Genomic DNA, 9863 nt, shown 5'->3' with positions numbered 1-9863 from the left:
GGCCCGCTAGCGGCCCGGCCTGCAGCCACGGCCTCCCCGCCCCCGCATGGACCGCAGTCGCACTCAGAGTCCAGTCCGCTCCGCTCTCCACGCCCGAACCCTATCGCCTCCTCCTCGCCTCCCCACGCCTCCTCGCCTCCGGCCTCCCCACGCGGCCGCCTCCTCCTCGCCTCCCCACGCGGCCGCCTCCCAGCCCCGACGGCCACCTCCTCCTCGCCTCCCCACGCGGCCACGGTGCACGCGCCGGCCTCGAGCACGCCGGCAGCCGCCCTACTCCCCCAAGGCCCCCGCGTGGTGGCTAGCCTCGAGCCCCCGTCCCCGAACCCTAAATCCTCACCTCGCAGCTCACGCTTCTGTCTCCCCTCTTCCCCGGCGCAGGGCGGCTCTCCTCCGGCGGCGGCTCTCCCTCTCCCTCACCCCGATCCCTAGAGCCGGCGCCTCGGACGGACGCCCCCTCCCCTTCCCACACGCCCGCGGCGGCTCTCCCTCTCCTTCGCCCCGAACCCTAGAGCCGGCGCCGCGGACGCCCCCTCCCCTTCCCTCGCGTTGGGCGAGGCGAGAGAGAGCGAACGCGGGACCGGGAGTCCAGGATGCCTCCTCCCTCTCCTCGGCGTCCTCGACTCCTCGCGCGACCACCTCCTCGCCTCCCCCACGCGACGCCACTGCGGGAGCGAGCGCGCCGGCCCTGAGCTCCGCCCCGACGCAAATCCCGCGGCCACCTCCTCGCCTCCCCACTCGGCCGCGGCGCACGCTTCGGCCTCGAGCACGCCGGCAGCCGCCCTCCTCCCCCAAGGCCCCCGTGCGGTGGCTGGCCTCGAGCCCCCGCCGCTCCTCCATGACCCCTGCGTCCCGGCGACGGCGACCCTGCCTGCTCCCGGCGACTTAGTGGGCCTCGGGCTGGCACGGCCTGTAAAAATGGCCGTGCCTCTCGGGCCGGTCCGACACGGAAATCGGCCCATAGGGCCATGCCTGGGCCGAAGGCCAGGCCCGTAGCCCTGTGTGGCACGGCCCGGGAGGCACGGCGTGCCATACCGGCCCGTTGGCTATCGGGTCGTGCTGGCACGGGCCTGTGCCGTGCCGTGCCGGGCCGGCCTGTTGGCCATATATACAAGAAATCACAAACGGATACAGTGCGAGCATCGATGCTTTACTGTATATGGGACCCAAATGTTCAGAGTTGTCAGCGTGCTGCTCAGTGTGTGGAAGAGGAAGAGTGTGCTGGTTGAAACGAAAGGCCGGTGCAAAAATATTTTTTTATCTTCTCAGCATCGAGGAACCAACATGACCCGGGTAGAACTTTTTTTTTTGACGCTTCTCGTCTAGTTACAGCTGTAGTATCTGCTCATGACTCACACCAGGTAGAACTTTTTTGGTTTCAGCATGGGTTCTCACAACGTTTCTACCCGATGCTTCAGCCTTCTCTCTCTTGTTTGAGCATCGGCAAAAAGCAACGTTGTGCCAGTTGTGGGCAGTCTCATAGACCGAAATTTCATAACCTAGAGTGCTAGATAAGGGAGTTTTTTTTTTATCAACCTAAATTCACTCTTTGAAGTTTCCGTTCTATATATGGGTCCAACAAAATTAGATATGACCAGATTTTTTAGTTTTTTTCCCGCTGCCACTCACACGGCCAAAATTCACCCGTGCAACAGTCCAATAGCGCATATAGCTCCTCCCAATCTATCAAAATCTTAGAAATCCAACTCTTATCCCAATCATTCCCCTCACAAGCCACATCCATGTTCACGGCCGCGGCGCTGCAACAGCCACGATCCCACACCAACAATGTTTTATTTTTGTTTTTGTCAATGAACAAGTGATGTTTTTAATAGCTTCAGAATAGTTTCAAGTCAAATTCTACGAATATTTTCAAAATAATTTGATTTTTTTAATTTGGTCCCATATTTTTGATATATCCTGTTTATATCCTATTTGTCTATGACCTAGCATAAATTTTTATTTTGGATAATGAAAACCCAAGACTGCATTCAGAAACATGCAGAGCGCCAAACAAGCGAGCGAGATTATAGTACTTCATCAAGCAAAGCAAATAGCAAGATTAGCTAATAACTCTTGGATTACACATAATTAATATTAGTATATAGACTATAGTACTCCATAAATATAAGCTGCGCCTCTGTCTCGCGCCTTGCACCTCTACACCTCGCGACTCGCACTTAATTTCCTAAAAAACTCACACCCTAGCACGGTCGCATGGACCCATCTCGGCCGTGTGAGTCCCGCGCCTCGCGCCACGCGCCCCTGTGCCTCCTCTCCTCGCGTCGTGCACCCCTGCACCTCGCGCCACGCACGATCGCACCAGACCCGCCTCGTGCCGTCCGTGCCTCGTGCCTCGCGCTGCCCGCGGCTCGCGCTGCGTTCCCCCGCGCCGCGTCAGCTAAGGTGAAGGCGATTTTTTACTTGCTCACCCTTTTGTGGCTTTTATTATTGCTAATTTCTTGATCTGCTTCGTCATTGATCTATTAAAGTATAAGTTTGTTATACTGCATTGCAGATTCCTTTTTGGTGCCTTTGTTCCGTTGATTAGATTTCAGTTCTTCAAGAAAAACATAGGTTTACCAATTAGGAGGGGAAAACAAGGAAAAAGGTAGTATTACTCCTATAATTAAGTTATTAATATATGTGTACATGTGTAGAAATCAACTATCATTACCATCTTCTGGGGTAAAAAATACTCAAGAAAGAATCATCATCCGAAAAAAGAAGACGGTAGTAGGAAATTTATTGATCTACTCCCTCCATTCCAAAGCTACTACATGAATGCTTGTAGTGAACTCTGAAAAAGGGAAATTTTATAATCTAAGCAGAAGTATGTATGTCAGGAACCTTAATTATTTCATTGCTATAAGCATCGCCTGGAGGATAGCTGAGCTGCGGTGGCTTCTTATTAGGACGTGTTTGGCAGGGCCTTTCTATTTTTCACTGAAAAACGGCTCCTCCTATAAAACGTTCGGTAGGGCTCCTCCGGAGGAGCCGAAGCTGGATCCGGGGAGGAGCCAACAGGCCCTCAGACTGGGAGTAGACTAATATTTGGATGTCAAAGACTGATTGATTTCTCTTCTTGCTTATTTTGATTGATTAACATCAAAATATTATTAATTTTATTTTTGGAAACAAACGATTTTATTTTATCGATTTACTTTGAATTTATTAGAATATTTTAATAAAGTTGAATTTGAACTTAGTTCATAATTCATACGTCTATGAGTTTTAGAAAAGATAGCCAACTATACTTTACTCATCTTATTTTGCAAACTATCAAATGTGCTCATGCGAAGCAACTAAACATACAACTCATTGCACGATCACCTGTACGATCTATGGCTTGGAGATTTGTTCGACTGTCATCTGTTTCAATATGTTTCGGTATCAAACTTCGTACGGTCATACATTAGATGTGTGTTGTTCTAACTTGTATAAACATGGACCATAAGTCCATGTCATATACATTTTGGATAGGGAGGAACGTAAGGATATTGTGGAAAGTAAAAAAGATGTATACACTTATTTTGGATTTGCCGTCCATTCCTAGTGGATATCCAAATAGGATTTCTGGCCTAGTAATCTAGATTATCCAACGGATATCCCATATCTAATGAATAGTGCCTTTATATTCATACTGGATAGATGCCGGTCACGATTTTTTGAATTAAACGGACACAGACCGTGGGCTCTCGGACTTCGTACCGGGCGCGGACACGTGGATCCGTCTTTATATCAAAATAGAATAGGACGCGGACGTGTGAGCTCTGAGTGGTGGATAAGGCTGGATAACGAGCTGGCTTGGCTCGGCTCGTTCTGGCTCGTTAAGATAACGAGCTAGCTCTAGCTCGGCTCGTTATCCTAATGAGCCAGAAAGCCAGCTCGACTCGGCTCGTTAAAAACTTGAGCTGGCTCGTTAAGCTCGCGAGCCAGGTATAAAAAATACACAAAATATAATATTTGCATTTATCTAAAGTTTGAAAATAATAATAATATAAAAGAAATGCATCTAGACCGCTTATCAGTCAATTTATAGGGTCTAGACCAGTTATCAGTCAATTGTAAAGTGCAAGACATGAAGTAATACAAAAACTAATATAAGTTTTGATACTTTTTTCCCTGAAAGCTTGACTCGTTTAGCTCGCGAGTGGCTCGCGAGCTGGCTCGAGTTAGCTCGTTATAGCTAACGAGCTAAAATCTTGGCTCGGCTCGGCTCGTTATCATAACGAGCCGAACCAAGTCGAGCTAGCCACGAGCCGAGCGAGCTAACGAGCTTCGAGTTTTTCGTCCAACCTTAATGGTGGATGATACACGGACGCGTGAGGAGGGATCAAGGTTTGATATCATCGGATAGATGATAATATTAGAGGGTTTTTTTAGGTGTAGAGAGAGAGATATATACTATATTAAAAAAAGCTATTCAAATCCAATTTCTCATAAAAAAGATGTTTGAGTATCTAGGTCATGAAAATATCCATATCATTTAGACTACAGGAGATCGTTAGTACTGGACTACAGGAGAGAGTCCTACACGGGAGATCGTTAGTACTCGACTACCGGTGAACGCGCAGACCTGCAGTGCGCGCGTGAAGATAAGAGAGGAAGAGATAATGAGCCTGTTCGCTGGTTGGTATGCTGTGAGAGAAAAATATTATATCATGACTGATAAGTCTTGTCTGAAATTAACAAGCGAACAGACTGATGGAAGATATAAGGTTCAGAATGGGACCCATATTTTTCAGGAGCGGTTCTGTATGGATTGCCTCTAGATACATTGCACTACTAGAAACCCATCCTTTGCCGAGAGCTTCTGAGTTTGCCGAGGGCTAGATCTCGGGCACTCGGCAAAGGCTCTATTTGCCGAGGGTCAGCCCCAGGAGCCCTCGGCAAAGATAGGCCCTCGGCAAAGAGGCCTTTGCTGAGGGCCTGGCCCTCGGCAAAGAAACGGCCCTCGGCAAAATAAATCTTTACCAAGGGCTAGGGCTTAGCCCTCGGCAAATTGACCCTCGGCAAATATGGACGGATGGGTTACGGCGGCCACTGGCGTCAGTCTTTGCCGAGTGCCCGCCGTCAGACACTCGGCAAAGATTTTTTATTTTTTTTTAAATTTTCTTTGTCGAGGGCCATTGGTCAAGCCCTCAGCAAAGATCCCCTTTGCCGAGGACCAGGCTAAGCCCTCGGCAAAGATTTTTTATTTTTTTTAATTTTCTTTGCCGAGGGCCATTGGCCAGCCCCTCGGCAAAGATTTTTTTTGGTTTTTTTAACCCAATTTTTTGTGGTGCTATAATACATTATTTAAAACTCAATTTTAAAATTTGGGCCAATTTTGACTTTTTTGGTATATTTCCCTAATTTGTTTCTTCTCATTGATTTTTTTCGAATATTTTAAATTTGAACTGCAGTTGGATGGAATAATACAATTTAGTGATTCGAAAAATATTATTCATGGTATTTGGTGTATGTTGAGTCCCTATCCACGAACTCACATCAAATTTCGGGCATCTTCTTCACGTAACATGACGATGAACTTGTCGGAAAAGTGTTTTTAAATTATATAAAATCCATACGAAGTCCAAAAATCACGAAACTTGTTGAGGTGTCATGTTATCGCATGTGTAGGCTGTGGTAAAAAATTGAGAAGGTTGGTTTTAGGCATCCGATGTCACAACTTGCTCGAAACCTTCTCAAATTTTTACCACAGCCTACACATGCGATAACATGACACCTCGACAAGTTTCGTGATTTTCGGACTTGGTATGGATTTTATATAATTTAAAAACACTTTTTCGACAAGTTCCTCGTCATGTTACGTGAAGAAGATGACCGAAATTTGATGCGAGTTCGTGGATAGGGACTCAACATACACCAAATACCATGAATAACATTTTTCGAATCACTAAATTGCATTATTCCATCCAACTGCATTTCAAATTTGAAATATTCGAAAAAAATCAACGAAAAGAAATAAATTAGGGAAATATATCAAAAAAAGTCAAAATTGGCCCAAATTTTAAAATTGAGTTTTCAATAATGTATTATAGCACCACAAAAAAACTAGGTTTAAAAAACCAAAAAAAATATATTTGCCGAGGGCCTAGCCTGGCCCTCGCAAAGGGGATCTTTGCCGAGGGCCTGGCCAATGGCCCTCGGCAAAGAAAATTTAAAAAAAAATAAAAAATCTTTGCCGAGGGCCCTGGATCTGGGCCCTCGGCAAAGGGCCCAACCCTAAATCGGCCAGCGGCTTGGCCCAAAATCCCTGCCCACATTTCATCTGCCGCCGCTGCTCGCCCCGCCGCCGCCCCACGCCCCGCCGCCCCGCGCACCCCGCTGCCCCGCGTGGCCTGCCGCAGCGTGCCTGGCCGCCCCCACCACCGCACCGCCCGACCTCCGCGCCGCCCCGCCGATGTCGCCCCCCGCCCTAGAGCCGCCCCGGGGGCGCGCCCTGCCTCCCTCCCATCTCAGTCGAGCAAGGGGAGCTCGACCGCCCTGGTCGGCCCTCCGGCGGCCCCCCACATCGGCCTCCCCGCCCCGACACCAACCCCCAGGCTACCCCCATCGCTGGCTGCTGTTGGAGGGGAGGAGGCAGAGGGTGAAGTAGGAGGAAGAAGAGAAGGAGAAGATGAGAAGGAGGAAGGTGAAGAGAAGGAGAAGAATAGGAGGAGGAAGGGGAAGAGAAGGAGAAGAAGAGGAAAAGGAGAGAAGAAGGAGAAGGGGAAGAAGGAGAGGAGGAGGGGAGAAAGAGAAGAAGGGAAGAGGAGAAGCGGAGAAGAGAGAAGGGAAGAGGGGGAGAGGAGTACTCCGATGCCGCTCGACCTCTCCGGAGAAGAAAGTGACCCCCACACTGCGACGCTCGACTCCACTGCAACCCTAGGTAAAACTCTCGTTGTCGGCCTTCGTGCCGTATGTGGTTATGTGGGCCTTCGTGCCGTAAATTGATATGAGGGCCTTCGTGCCGTTGTGGTTGTCGGCCTTCGTGCCGTTGTGAATGTCGGCCATCCTGTCGTTTTTTTTGCAGGTTTTGGAAACCACCCCGTGCAGGGGAGGTGCTACCGAAATTTTGAACAAACAATAACCTATTGCCTTTTTATGCAGGAGAAGAGCACATCGGAGGGGACCCGGAGGACCCTGATCGTCTTCGTCGGCGTCGCTGTTCTGCCTGCACTGTGTCGCCTTGCCACTACGTCGACTCGCCACTGCCCCGCTAGCCTGACTTCACCGACACCCTAGGTATAAATAACCTCTTTTTCTGCATGTCTGTCGTAGCCCGCGCGTAACCCCGTTAGGCGTCTCCTATCCAAAAGAGATACGGTCGTAGGTATGCGGATCTTTGCATATCTACGACCGTATCTGTTTTGGATTGTCCATGTTTTTTGGACAGCCCGCGGATGCGTAGATGGGTTAGTTTCCATGGTCCGCTCCGGTCCGAGACGGAGTTTCGACATCACCTCCCTGTTGTTCTCCGGATACACACTCTGCCTTACAGGACATGTATCGGGAGAACAGCGGGGAGGTGCTGCCGAAATTCTATCTCGGAGAGGAGCGAAGCCTGGAAACTAACCTCATCTACGCATCCGCGGGTGGGATTAGGACCTATCCTCACCTATTAGACATTAGGAACACCACGTAGATGCAATTGATGGTCACAATACTCTATGATGTAAATATTAAAGGATGGAGGACCGTCAGTGGATGTACACGGGCTGGAGAAGCGGGAGTGACTACGACTATGAATGGGTGAAGGGGACAGATCATTTCTTGAAACATGCATTTGGCCCAGGAGCGGGAGGACATTCTCTAGTTTGGTGTCCCTGCAGCAAATGTGACAACAGGAGAAAGGTAGACGAGAAGACCATGGGTAGACATCTTGTGTTCAATGGTTATACGCCTGGCTACCAGCAGTGGATCTACCATGGTGAAGTAGATCGTATAAGAGCGAAGGTGGTGAGAGCACGCCTCGAGGCTTTTGATGATGATGACGGGGTAGCAGACATGCTAGATGACGCCCACCAAGCTCACTTCGCTAAACGACATGAGAAGGAGGAGATGGAGGAATCCGCAAAGGACTTCTACAAAATGTTGCACTCGGCACAGAAACCCCTTCACGAGCGTACAATGATTTCTCAGCTAGATGCGGTTGGACGCGTAATGGGGTTGAAGGCCGAGTTAAACCTGAGTCGAGAAGGCTTCGATAAGATGTTGGCCATGTTTGGCACCATGCTACCAGAGAAGCACACTTTGCCGATGAACTTGTACGAGGCAGAGAAACTCCTTCATATGCTTAAGATGCCGTATGACAAGATACATGTTTGTCTGAAGGGGTGCGTCCTATTTAGGAAAGAACACAAGGACGCAAATTACTGTCCGAAGTGTAAATCCTCCAGGTATCTAAAGGTAGACTCTGGTGATGGTCAGAAAAAGCAGCTTCCGATCCTCGCGAGAGTGCTACGGCACCTTCCTTTCCTGCCGAGGATCCAACGGCTATTCATGATCGAGGAATCCGCAAAACAGATGACATGGCACAAAGATGGCAAACGGTACAATCCTGGGAAAATGGTACATCCGTCTGATGCTGAAGCATGGACGTACTTCAATGACAAACATCGTGACAAAGCAGCTGAGGCCCGTAATGTACGTGTCGCGCTGGCAATAGATGGGTTCAATCCTTATGGAATGATGGCTGCCCCATACACATGCTGCCCTGTTTTTGTTATCCCCCTCAATCTCCCTCTCGGTATCTCCTTTCAACGGCATAATGTATTCTTGTCGTTGATAATTCCTAGACACCCGGGGAGTAATATGGGTGTGTTCATGGAGCCTATGATTGATGAATTGATCCACGCTTGGGAGAAGGGGATATGGACATACGACTGAGCTACAAAGACAAGCTTCAAAATGCACATTTGGTACCACTACTCCCTGCATGACTTCCTGGCGTATGGGTTATTTACCGCCTAGTGTGTTCACGGAAAGTTCCCATGCCCAATATGCAAGGAAGCTGTGAGGTTCATTTGGTTGAAGAAGGGTGGCAAGTATTCGTCGTTTGACCAGCATCGTCAGTTCCTCCCTCTAGACCATGAATTCAAGGAAGACATCAAGAGCTTTACGAAAGGTGTCAAAGTGATAGACCCTAAACCGCACTTGAGGACTGGTGCTGAGGTTCGTGCTCAGATAGATGCTCTCATGCCCAATGAAGAAGGTGGTTTTGTGGGATATGGTGAGGAACATATGTGGACTCATAAGTCCGGCTTGACGAGGCTCCCCTATTTTGATGACCTTCTTCTGCCACATAATATTGATGTAATGCACACTGAAAACAATATCGCCGAGGCACTTTGGGGAACTCTCATGGACCAATACATGAAGATTATTCCTAATACATGTAATACTATGTTTTTTTAATTTGTGTTTTGTTTATATATTTTGAATCTATTTCTAATATATGTACTAATTAGTCTTGTTCATTCTTTGTGATTGCAGGTGATTGAACAAAGATGGCGAGCAGACGTCCACACCGTGACATGCCCTCGGTTTACGGGAGAGACCGCCCTCTCCTTCGAGGTGAGGGGTCGTCGTCCGGGGCAGCGTTCGCATGAGGTGATGAGAGGAGGACTAGGGGCAGCAGCCGCATGAGGCAGCGGTCTCCTCCCTCGCCACGTGATGAGGTGCTGGAGGAGGAGCACGTGACGGCCACGGCCACGTCCTCGTCGGAGGATGAGAGGGGTCAGTAGATGGGTGAGGGAGGCATGGCGCTTGAGGGCGAGGGAGGCGGGGAGCTCGAGGGTGAGGGAGGCGAGGGGCTCGAGGGCGAGGGAGGGGGTACCGCTACCTGGACTCCCTACGAGCGAGGTCCTGTGAGCCTC

Source organism: Miscanthus floridulus, chromosome 15 (assembly GCF_019320115.1).
Source record: "Miscanthus floridulus cultivar M001 chromosome 15, ASM1932011v1, whole genome shotgun sequence".
Classification (NCBI taxonomy): Eukaryota; Viridiplantae; Streptophyta; class Magnoliopsida; order Poales; family Poaceae; genus Miscanthus; species Miscanthus floridulus.
This window is presented reverse-complemented; position numbering follows the sequence as displayed.